This window comes from Gracilinanus agilis, chromosome 1, assembly GCF_016433145.1.
Source record: "Gracilinanus agilis isolate LMUSP501 chromosome 1, AgileGrace, whole genome shotgun sequence".
Taxonomy (NCBI): Eukaryota; Metazoa; Chordata; class Mammalia; order Didelphimorphia; family Didelphidae; genus Gracilinanus; species Gracilinanus agilis.
This window is the reverse complement of record NC_058130.1, coordinates 652,195,320-652,208,331: the sequence shown is the minus strand read 5'-3', so window position 1 is coordinate 652,208,331 and position 13,012 is coordinate 652,195,320. Positions and strand designations below refer to the sequence as shown.

Below are 13,012 nucleotides of genomic sequence, written 5' to 3'. Positions count from 1 at the left end.
CTCTCTCTCTCTCTCTCTCTCTCTCTCTCTCTCTCTCTCTCTCTCTCTCTTATTTCTAATATCTCCATTTACAAGATCCTTCTTTGTTGACTACAAACATATTCAGATGCCTCATGACAAGAACTACAACTCACAATTTAGATCTATGTAAGACAATGCCTTATTCAAAAACATGTAGCTATAGGAGAATTAAAATGGAATAATATCCATCCTAAATGTAAGCATAGAGCAGACTATTTTTACATTTTTATTCCATTTGGTCTTTCAAATGAAACAGACTCTTTCCCTTTCTGCTGGGCTTTGCTAGCAGAACAGGAATTATCATTTGCTTTAAAAGTAAATGAGTGCAAATTACTTTTCTATGTGATGTAGGTGCTGAACCTTGATTCTGAAAATTATATATGACTGTTGTTTTGCTTTTAGTGAACATTGGTTCCTGTCTTCAGAAAAGAGATCCAAGAGCTTCATCTCAGGGTCTCTACACACTGGATCTTTCTTAATTTTACTGTTGTAGTCATATCCAATAGCCTTGCAATTCCAGCACACAATGTCTTTAGGATAAGTTAAATTGAAGAGCTGCACAGTGTCACCAGCCCCAGTGTGGCAGAGAGCTCTACTCTCATTCTTGGGTTAAAACATTAATTCATCTAAATATTAATCCTTGAATGAATTTGGAGAGACATTATGAGATGCTAAAGTCAGGGAAATTAAGAAACAATAGCTAGGTGATATCTTCATTTTTCAAACAACATGGGAAAGACAGGAATTTTCAGGGAGTTTTTCATGAATCTTGCCTGGTGAAATAAAATCAGCAGGAGGTGTTTACAAGGGTATCAACTCTGCCCTGAGAAAGGAGGAGAAGACCCATTTTGTTATCTACAGAGAACTAATAGAGAGATGGAATGTTAATTTACAGTTTGTTGGCCTAGACCTAGAACTGGCATTGCTATGGGCAATAATTTTCAGGAATGTGGAAATGTTTAGAAGCACCTCCTCAAGTTAGCAAACATGGAGATGTGGTATCAGAATGCACAGGAGCCAGTGGAACAAAGAGTTGCAAGTTGCAAGTGGTTTAATGGAAATAGTTTGTCATGATCTTACAAGGTAGAAATGGTAAAAAGACTTCTTAATTTGAAAACTGAAGAGAAATGTAATCCTTTATGCAAGTCAAATAGCAGTGTCATGAAAAAAGATTATATACTTTCCATCCACAAAGGCAAGAAGGAGCCTCCATATCCAAACTGAATAAGTAGAGATCCAAAAGGGCTGAATGGTGGAGGGTGGTTGTGGGAAGCCAATAAGAGAAACAGTCTCAGATAAAAACCCGAGACTCCTCTTTTGACCCCTTTTATGAAACACACTTTTTCTTATTAGAAAGCTTTAAGCTCTTAGCAATCCAACAGCAAAGAGGTTAACATTCTCCTCTTTGGTCAGGAATGCAGCTGCTGGGTCTCAAAAAGTTGTTTTAAACAGTCAAGGCCAAAAAATTCAGGGACTTCCTGATCCAGCGAAATATTTCCAGACTTAACTGATGATGAGGCAGCTACAATCCAACCTTGTACTCTTATCTTCACCTTGAAGTTTCTGAGGTTTCTGTGTGTTGTCTAAACTAATTGCAATGTCTACAAAGCTGTAAATATTTCTCTGTGTTTTTGAGTGAAAGGGAGTTTGAATTTCCATATATAATAAACTTGTGACTCAATGGCACTTCAGAGAAGCAGCTATGAGCTAACAGTTAAGATAATCTCCCATGTCCCATTACTTTCTTATCAACTAAGCCAGTCCTTATCTGAGATGATAAATAGATCCCAACAGTGGTGTCAAATGTGACTAGCAGAGGAATGGAGTATCATGAGGGAAGTTAGTCAGTTGAAAAGTATGTATTAAGCATCTATTCTTTTCCAAGAATGGTGCTAAGTACTATGCACACAAAGAAATGTGAAAGCTCCTGTTCCCAAGGCACCCATAGACTAACACACAACATGCAAACCATTATGTCCCTTGTGGAAAATAAAATCATTTAGAAGCCAATTGGAAGTTCTGGGGTGGAAGTAGCATTTTAAATAGCGCATAGCCTCTCTTTCTTGACCTTACTTCTCTGATAGTGGTATCCTAAAGGTATATGACATAATGAGATTGGTGAGGATCATCAGTGGCTCCAAAAATGACTGAGATGGTGTAGAAAACAAAATAAAATTACATTATAAATAGTTGCTACTGTATTTTGAAGTGTCTTTCTAAAGAGGAATATTAAAGATATAGAATTCTGCATTAACTATGAGAAAAACAGTGCACACATCTGAATGTGGCACAATATTCTGGGTAAGCTGAAGACAGAATGAATAAACTACTGAAGTAGTTGATCAGTTATTCAAAGTGAACTTCTATGAAATGAGAAGAGTTGTTGGACAATAAGAGAAGCTATACCTTTTCCATTTTCATGATCATGGGAGCCCACCTTTATAGTAAACAAATATATTAAAGTATGTTTAGAAAGATGTAAGGTTAGATGGATGTAAATACAACAGGTTTAGAAAGATGTCAAGGTTTATATGCCTAGGTCAGGTTGAAAGAAAAATATTTCAATTCATCCTGAGGTCAAATAATAAAATGTTCAGAATTATGAAAGAGTGAGAGACAGATCAAGAAACAGAAACAGAGGAACAGAAACCAACCAAGAAAGAGAGATCCTGTTGATTAGGGTTGAGTTTCCTAAAACCAGGCAAGATCCTGATTCAATTTGGGGTTTGCCCTATAGGTCACTGTTAATAGCCAGGATGAGCAATGATAGCACAGACAAGAGGAGATAAACACATTTCCTATTTTCTTCTCCATAAAAAATTTCATCTAATAAAATTTGAGGTCAAAATGTATATTATGGAATGCCAGATGACTTTTTTCTTAAGACTTTCTGGGGCACAGGAGAACAAACTGAGAGGCAGAATTGTCTAGCTCCAAGAGAAGATGAGTTCTTTTGATTGTAATGTGTGGGTTCACTTCTGACTTTAACAATGGCCTTCAGTGTTAATGGTCAGCCAGACCTGAAAGAGAGGTTGTCAATGAGAATGATGGAAAATATTTTTCCCCTATGGATGGTCCTTTATATTGTCTCACTCACTTCTCTTGACGTTGTGGTATCAGGTGGCTAAGCAGAATACCTAATGCCTATTGTTGAACATGTCTAATTAATTTAATTAGCTCACCCATTCAAGAAATTTAGGATAGGCTTATCTGTAAATTGAAGATCTATTTTCTTTGAGACAACGTATCATCATATCAAGAGAATCTTAAGTAATGTAGGTTATATTTTCTGTTAAGAGTTTCTAACATTCATGAAAATAATGGTGCCCCTAACAACTTAAGGCCAGTTTTCATACAAATTTTCGCTAAGCATTTTTTACAGAAGAATTTTTACATCTGTCTTTCAGCGTCCTTGGATTCTGGATTGAAGAAGCAGTGTAATTGTTGTTCTAGGCTGAGTGCTTCATACATCCATATATATCTGACTTGTGATTTGTGTCTCTTTCATGGCCTGAACTAAGTAGGAACCTGCGAAAGAATTCCTTAGAGTTTCTTAGCGACAGAAATCTGGTGTGTATAAATAGATAAATAGGCTTCCACCCACTCACAGTATATGTCAATGACCATAAGAACACATTTGCAGGAACATTATTTGAGTTACCAGACTAAATAAATCTGCAAATTTACAAAATATGCCCATGATATAGGTCAGTGATGGTGAACCTATGGCACATGTGCCCAAAAGGGTACACAGAGCCTTCTCTGTAGGCATGCCTACAATTGCCCACCAGAGACCCTTACCAGAAAGCCAGAGGGACTCAAGGTGGAGCTGTTCCCCTCCCCCATCTCCATGTACCTGAGGACATTTCTCTCATCACCTATCCTTCTGGCCAGCAGCCCAAAAGGGGCACTTCCTCCCTCCCCTGTCTGTGGTGAGGGGGGTGGGGCATGGCACAAGGTCTATGGGGTGGGGCAGGCATGGCATTTCATCTTTATAAGTTCTCCATCACTAATATAGGTGATATATAATAACAGGCATTGTCTTTTTTCCACTGGTCAATATTGTGGGCCAGACAAATAGGAAAACTAGGATGGATTAGCTTTTTATGCTGTAACAGCTATACCATTATAACATTACTCCTCATATGAGACAGAAAAGGAGTCAGAAGAATAAGTAGAAGTAGCTCGCTAAGTTAAGACATCTTAACTTATTCATATTTTCCCTTTTTTTAGAGCCTGATTGTGAAGAAGACTTAAGTCTGAAAAAGTGGGCAATAGTGACTGTTCTGTTGATGTACAAATGAGAATAGAACTAAAAGATTCACCATCAGAAAGGGTCAGTGACTCCCTTGGTCATTTCCCCTAGTGATATTTTCAAAAGTTTGTATTTTATAAACAGAAGCCAATATGATAGCTACCAAATGGTGAGCTGGCTAGCATACATTGTGGATCTCAATAACACATGAAGTTAGAAACACTTTCCATTTCCAAATTTGCATGAAATCATTTCCAACTTCTAAGGTATATTTTTTTATCTTGGATAAATATGCAGAAGAAAGTCTACCAGATTTTAATTATCCCCCAAATCCCTTGCAATATAGTTCCATAGATCAGTTGTTGGGTGTGGTTGACTGTACTCTGAATAGTTATTCAGATCAACTTTGGGTCATTACAAAATATATCTTCTATTATTAGAAAGAGTCAAGATTTGCTACAAATATTTAAAGAAACCATCACTACCTCTCAAGGAATATTATCTTCATCAGCAGACTTGTAAATGAATAACATCTTTTCTATGTCAAGTGTAAGGTGGATGGGAAGAAGGAAAAGTCTGTCTATAATACCCTCTCTACCATAACTGTGGGTCAGTAGGAAAAGCAACTTTGCTCATATGAAAAGGGAACTTTAGAACCCTGTGGGAGTCAACACATTCGGGTCTCTTGGTTTGAGGATATGGACCCAAGGAGCTCCTTTCTCTCCTTCCATTACTGGAAGGTCTATCTTAGATGGCATGAAGGCTAATGGGTCTTCTGCAATTCTAGTAGCCAGATCCCTAATAAGACCCATTGGTTATGGTTTCTGAGTACCTCTGTAGGAAGGAATACTGAAACCTGAATCAGATGTCTAAAGGTTTCTTGGTCCAAAAAGGCTCCATTTTTCAGATGAGGGTTTGTCTCTATTTCTATTTCTAGAGGTCATACTGCTAATGTCTATACCCAGTAAAGAATTAGAGGATCCATGAGCACACCAGTCTCCGGCTTTTGCCTGGGAGAAAAATGGGGTGTGCTACTTGGAGTGGACTTAGCTGAAACAATCAGTTTGTCATCTTTTGTTATTTCCCCAATTGCAACTTCAATTTATGGACTGCCCTCACCATGGAATGGTACTTGGCTTTTTCTGTGGTGAGGCCTTTATGGGGAGTAGATCCTGTGTCTCTCAGCTCTACTTGCCATTCAAAGCATTGGATGCTCTCTTGTGTCTGTTTTGTAATTAGAGAATTCATGATGACATGCATAGCTTTGCCCTTCACCACTGGGACCTTGTTCAGTTGATCACTGGAAGCTAAGGGGGTTATGGATCTGGGATGATCAGCTTTTTCCATAGAACCTTACCACCCATGTCAGATGAAGGCAGAGTCATGGTGGGATCCTTCAGGACATCATCATATCTGAATGCCCGATGATGTAATTCCAATTGGTAGGGACATCTTGCCTAGAAGGCCAATTCACTGTGCTTAATGGCAGGCACATCTGTTTCTCTGGATGCCATGAAAGACTGTAATCCTAATGTTTCTCTAGATAGATATGAAGAACTCTGATTCCAACAGTGAAAGTCTATAGAAGTTATGCAGATAGAACAAAGATGTCAAAAGGGAACGTTCTGAGACTAGTGATATACTAGCAAAGTCCCAAGCAGCTCTCAGGCAGAGGCTGTACTGACAACTGGGTCTCCATGAGGAGGAGGAAGTGGATGGTCAGGGAGTGGAGAAGAGATTGTCTGCAGCCTGAGGTTTCACCACAATCAGGAAGCTGAGACTAACAAGGCTCTAGGTCCCTGTTGCTCTCTAAGGGCCAAAACACAAAGCAAACGAAGGCCATGATGCCAGTTGCGCCAAGACCTAAACGGACTCAGCAGAGAGAAGCTAAGTGAAGTCCAACAGTATATTTAAAATCTGTATAAATGATTACACTCTCAGATTTTATAATGAAGTAGGTGTCAGTGGTGCCAAGGTCAGCAATTTGGACAGATGATGAAAAAAGGACCAAGAATGTATATAATATAAAGTACTGAGTAAAGATAAAATATCCCATAGCCAACTATCCTTCACAGTCCCTAAGGTGAAAGTCATCTAGATAAAGACTGAGGTTAGGGTTCTGCATAAGAACATCTTTCAGGTCATGCCTAGATATTTCATTGAAATAGAAATGCAGTATGAGTTCCACCACCAGAGTGTAAAGGTAATAAGGAAGAAGGACTGAGGACAGGGTAGAGAGCAAATTAACCTTAGGATAATATGATAGTAGATTTAAGTCAGGAAGGGTGCTTAAAGTTCTTCTATCCAAATGTTCTCAATTTACAGATGAAGAAACAAAACCCAGATCACAGAAGAAGCTAGAGTCAAGACTGAAATTTGAAATAAGATGATAATTATAATGATAACCATCAATTCCATAGTGCTTTAAGGATTAAAAAAATGCTTTACATGTAACTTCATGTGAGCCACATAGCAATTCTGCATCATAAATGCTATTATTATAGCTGTTTTAAAGATGAAGAAACTGAGGCTGACAGAAGTTAAGTGATTTGCCCAGGAGCAACTATATAGCAATATATTTAGCAACTAGCTTAGTAAGATTCAAATGAGTATCTCTAACTCCAAGTCTAGCAGCACTCCATCCATTGTTAACTTTGCCTCTGATCCCAAACTTTAGTCTCTTTCCACTGCAATGAACTTCCAACTAAGGGAATGACATGAAGGTAAGAGAGAAGCAGAAGCTGAAGGATGCACCCCAGAATTTGCCTTATATGATCCCTAAAATGGAGGATCCTGAAATAACAGGTTGTGTCAGAGGTTTCAGAACTTCACTTTCACTAGATGTCCTCTGTCTAGTAGGGAAAGATATAAAGTCTTTTGGGGTGAGGTCTATTTTGGGTTGACAGGAACACAAGTATTGAGGAAACCAGGGACTAAAGGATGAAATAATATTAGTAACTATATGAAAGATGGCATTTGTTAAGAGGTATCCAAATGCCAGTCAGTAAATAAGCATTTATTAAACACTCTATCCCAGAAAATATGCTAAGCATTAGGGAAACAATGAAAGATACAAACATAGTACTTGCCATTCATGATCAGATTTTTGAATATTGGAGAGAATATGCAAATAATTCTGCGTATAAAAGATATATCCAGAATAAATGGAATGTAATTTCAAAGCAAAGATGTAATGGGAAAAGAGTGGGCAGAAAAGTCCTTCTTCAGAAGATGAGCTTGGAGCTGAGTCTTGAAAGCAAAGGAAACCAGTAGAATATAACCAGAGTGGTGTACTTCTCCATCAGCAGAGCCAAAATAAAAAGTAAAGTGGCAAACAAGTTAGCACAAGTTTCAAGGTAGAGGAAAAGTTGGCAATAAGCCAGAGAATTTCAGGATGGGCCAGATTATCCTTAAATATATGGCAGCATACGGTGAATGGTTGTTTTGTTTTGTTCTGTCCTATTTATAACAATCAGGAAAGACTAGGTCCAGAGCTGAGGCATAGTGTCATAAGTAAATTCTTGAGGGTGTATTTTTAAAAGTAGAGTAACCCCAAATCCACTACCACCAATAGCTGGCTGCATCCAAACATCTTCAACACTGATTCTGTGTAGAAGAGTTTCATATTTTTCAGGTTTTTGTGAACCCTGTGCAGACATACTTTTTCTCAAGAGAAAGATTATATAACCTTAAAAGTAAACACACTGTAGAGGACGTTGCTACTTTTCTTGACAACCTTAAGGCCTTGAAGAGCCTACACAGTACTCTAGGTTCAGAGATGCTAACATAAATCTTCCTCATAGTAGACAAAGGCAGATCAATCCAGAAAAAATAATAAAATCAAATTCTCTGGAGAATTTGGAAACATAGGATTGGTGCTTCAGTATTGCCATAAGGAAGCAGAAATCAATAATAATTGAGTATTTGTAGGAAAATGTAAATAGGAGTTCTCTGAAAGAACAGAGAAGAAAACATACTGAGATCTATGATTGTAAAGTGCTGTCCAGGGAAATAAGGTAGATGGTTTCAGGATTAGAGACCACCAGGAAAGATGGAAGAATGGAAACATCCAAAGCATTCTTTACAAACCCATAAGAATTGTTCCTGATTTTTTACATTGAGAATACGATTTTTGTATTGCTAGAAATTGTGCTAAGTGATGGGGCAAAAATAATTTCCCTAGCCTCAAGGGACTCACTTTCTAATGAAAGAGACAACCTAAAAATATCTATGTAAATAAAAATTTTTACAGAGTTGATGGAGTCACAGGCATGACCAGGCAAGGTTTTCTGCAATATATGAGATCTGAACTGAGACTTTTGGGACTCTAGGGAAACTAAAAGATGGAAGAGACAAAGGAGGATAGAGGTGGGAGAAAGGAGGTTAGGCATATAGTATAATCTGTGCAAAGGCAAAAAGCTAAGAAATGAAGTGTCATTAGTGAGGGAAAATAGTAGACCATATAACTTAATCATAGAGTATTCAGAGAGGAGTAATGTAGACTAGAAAGGTAGAAAGGGGCAAAATTGTGAAGGACTTCAAAGATAAATGGAAGACTATTTTTGATCTTGGAGGTAATAGAAAGCCATTGGCATTCACCACCCATGGAGGAGAAATGTCTTATCAGACTTGTTTTTTGGGTTCATTGCATTAAAGGCAGATAAGAATAATCATGCCCTTGTTAAAAGGGGGATGAGTACTGGTTTGATGCCATTTTTAGCTTTCCAGAAAGAATATTGTGGAAATCAAGGGAGAGGTCTAATGTCGTTCAAGATAATGTAAGTATGTGGTAAGTAAGTATATGGTAAACTTTATCCAATAAGTGGTCCAAAGCCAAGGACATAGAGTGGATAATAGTTCTTGCAGTTAAAAAAAAAAGATCAGCATTGATGCTTGCATCTGCTAGGAATGACAAGAATTTTGTTTGTCACAATTCTTTGACAACTAGATGTGCTCCATCAAGATGATCACATATAGAACAAATAGAAAGTGTATTGAGGATGGATACCAGGTGGGAAATAGGCTTCTTTTCAAGTCCTACAACATTCACAATCCTGGGGGATTGCTGCAGAAAGAATAGAGGCTTGCAGAGTGGAGAGGGAAGCTTTAGTATCAATTAAACTGGGTACAGTTTTATCAGTAATGGAACAAGTTACAGAGGGGCCAGAGCGGTGTATATTGAGGATGAGATGATGATGTCAGAATTCTCTCTGCTATTTTATTGAAGATCTTGGATTGAGAGCTAGTGTTTGACATGAACAAACTGATTGTGGGGTAGAGCCCTCCTCAGACAGTAAGGATATTCAAATACCAATATTCCTTCTAATTCTAATACTGATTCTCAGATAAAGAGCCTGGTGTTCCTATGAACTGATCATGCTTTTCAAGTTAATTTCTACAGTCCTCCCATACTGAAGTCCATTTTTATTATTTGATGGTTGTCCTGGAGTCTGTGGTTAAAAGATTTGCAAAGTCATCAATTTGACTTCTGAAGTGTTTTTAAATTTCTGCAATATTTCAGCAACGAGACTTCCTTTCAGCTCCAGGGAATATCATACACCCCCCAGGATAAGCAGATAACCTGAAATATCATTACCATGTAAATTGACTCATTTTTTGATACTCAACACCATCTCATCTCCCTCAGTTTCTTCTCCTTTCTGATTGGAGGGCTATAGATAGAAGCATTAAACTCCTCCAGAAGCATTTTTGTTTTTTATTAGAGGGCTCACAACTTTCCAGGTAACTTTCCATTTTCCATCAGAAGCTCGCTTTGGTTTCAGCTCTATAAAGCATCATGTCCCCAGCACTTAGCACAATGTTTTTGATATGCCCATTTTGACCTCCCCCCACTTTTCAGCTTCCTTTTGTGTGATTGCCCTCATTTTATTATAAGCTCATTGAGGGCAAGGACTGCCTTTCTCTTATTTGTAGTTCCAGCACTAAGCATAGTGCAAACATACAATAATACACATGTGCTATTGAAATATAGATAGAGATGTTATGCCACTTTTCTGATCAGATCCATTATAAATTTGTAAATGGCCTTAATTTTGACTCCAAAATATGAAGCAAATGTTTAGTTTGGAGGGTATGGAGAGAGCAAGCAAGAAGAGGTTTGAGGAAGGATTAAAAAGGTTTATAAGAATGATACAGGACAATTCTGAGGGACTTATGAGAAAGAACACTATCCACATCCAGAGATAGAACTGTGGGAGTAGAAATACAGAAGAAAAAACATTTCCTTTATCATATGGTTCAATGGGGACGTGATTGGGGATGTAGACTCTAAATGAATCTACTCTACTGCAAATATTAATAATATGGAAACAATTCTTGATCAATTATACATGTAAAACCTAGTGGAATTGCTCGGTGGCTACAGAATGGGAGAAGCAGGGAGGGGAGGGAAGGGAAAAAATATGAATCATGTAAGGTTTGTAAGAGCTGGTATAGAATGTGAGAAAGGTAAGTGACAAAGAAAGATTGTCTAGCAGTAATGAGGGTCCAATTTTTAATGGAATGGGTCAGAACAATGGCATAATTTTTACCACCTATATTCAATGCTAAGTGTATAGGAGTGAAAGCAGTAGATGCTGGGAATCATCCAAAGCTAAGGCTAGATAGGGTGAAATGTGATTATAGAGGCCAGATCTCAAGAAAAGAAATTAGTAAAGAATTGAACTGGCTCACTAAGGGGTCAAGATAGGGGAAAGAGAAAAGAAGGGCTAAGGCAGAGGAGATGGCCTGGGAAAGAACTGAGGGGTCAAGAAATTGAAGGTCACTCCCTGGACAAAGAGTAGTATTTGGTAAAGGAAGGGTACATGAGAAAAGGAAAGGCAATAAAACTTGTTTATTTGGGGAGGCCATCCATTCATGAGTGACATTCTAATGTCTAAGACTTTTTAAGCTATATACAGGTGTTTACCCTTTTGTTGTTTTGTTGTTGGTAGATATTTATTTTAGTCCAGTCCATATCTTATGGATTTCTGGCGAATAAAGTCAACATTATTGTAAGATGAAACACAAAACTTGATTTGGCTTCTGGTCAAAAGAAGTTTTTATTCATGAATAAAAAATTATGGAAAAATTCATGGAGATTAACTCCCTTGAACTACACATAGAGTAGGCTTTTATATTCTTCAAAATGAAACTTGCTTTGTCTTTAGTCTGCTTTGTAAATACAGCAAGGAAACTTGTTTTTCTATGCAGTTGATCCTACAAATAGAATAAGATCAGGTATTGTCCTTGCATGAAAAGAAAAATAAATAAATTATTGTGTTCTTAAGGGGGGATGGAAACAAATATTTTAGTAGTCAGTCATTAAGCATTTTTAAATGTCTATTATTTGCCAGACACAATGCTAAGCACTTTATAGACATCATCTTGTTTGATTCTCATTTTTTAGTTGAGGAAAATGAGGCAGATTAAGGTTAAGTGACTTGCCCAGAGTCATACATCTAATAAGTGCCTAAGGCTGAATTTGAAATCAGGTCTTCATGACACCAGGCCCAGTTCTCTATTCACTGTGTCACTTAATTAAAGGAGAATAGAAGAATAGAATTAAGCCCAAATTCTGAGAAGTATCCATGACAATTCATTTTGCCTAAAGTGATTGCTAATATGTTAAGAGACAAAAGATAAAGGTGTTTTCTCTCTCTCTCTCTCTCTCTCTCTCTCTCTCTCTCTCTCTCTCTCTCTGTCTCTCTCTCTGTCTCTCTCTCTCTGTCTCTCTCTGTCTCTCTCTCTCTCTCTCTCTTGTTCAATCATTCAGTCATGACCCTGAGGACTACAGTATGCCAAAACTGCCCATAGGTTTTCTTGGCAAAGATACCAGAATCATTTGCTATTTCCTTTTCCATTGGATTAAAGCAAACAAGTTACATGACTTGCCCAGCATCACATAGTTAAGAAGTGTCTAATGCTAGATTTGAACTCAGGTCTCCCCAACTTCAGCCATGCTGCTCTATCCATTGATCTATCTAGTAGCTGCTTCCTTTAAGATTTCATATCACATTCCTTAATAAATCCTCACTTATTTCCACAGACACTTCACACTATTTTTCCATATCTTTCCTAAGCTGAAATCCTTTTGCTATCCTTACACATGACTTTTGCTTCCTGTCAGTGGCTCACTTTCTAACCCATTACATTCTGGAATATGACCAAATCCTCAGATGAAGCTATTACTCTCAACTCCTGAATACCCTGTCCTCTCTGAGTTTCATGATACTCTTGTCCCCTAGTTCCTCTACCTATTTGAATACTGCTTAGTCTCTTAAATGGAATCATAATAACTTGAATTTATATAGTGTTTTAACTTTTGCAAAGTGTTTTGCATATGCTAATTACTTCATTTGGTCCTCAAAATATTATTATCCCCATTTCAAAATTACAATAACTGATAAGGCCAGAGGTTAAATGATTTGCCCAGCATGATATAATAAGTAAATTTCTGAGGCAGAATTCAAATTCAGTTCTTTCTGATTCTAAGATCAACACTCTTTCCAGTGTATTACCTAACAAGATCCATATCTTACCCCTTAATTATGGATGTATGCCCAAGATTCTCTTCACTCTACATTTTCCTAGAGATTTCTTCAGCTTCCATGAGCTTAATTTTAGTCTCTGGGCAAATATTTCCCCATCTCAATATCTAGCCTTACTTTATCTCCTGAGTCCCAGGAGAACATTCAGCATTGGATATTCTATTGTAATCTCAAACTCAACATGTCC

The 13,012-nt window shown here is 37.6% G+C and overlaps 1 pseudogene; it reads right to left on the bottom strand.

Annotated features, from left to right (window-relative positions):
- Nucleotides 1-4,926: 4,926 nt before the first annotated feature.
- LOC123231936 lies at nt 4,927-5,728 on the bottom strand (annotated as a pseudogene).
- Between the last annotated feature and the right edge of the window lie 7,284 nt (nt 5,729-13,012).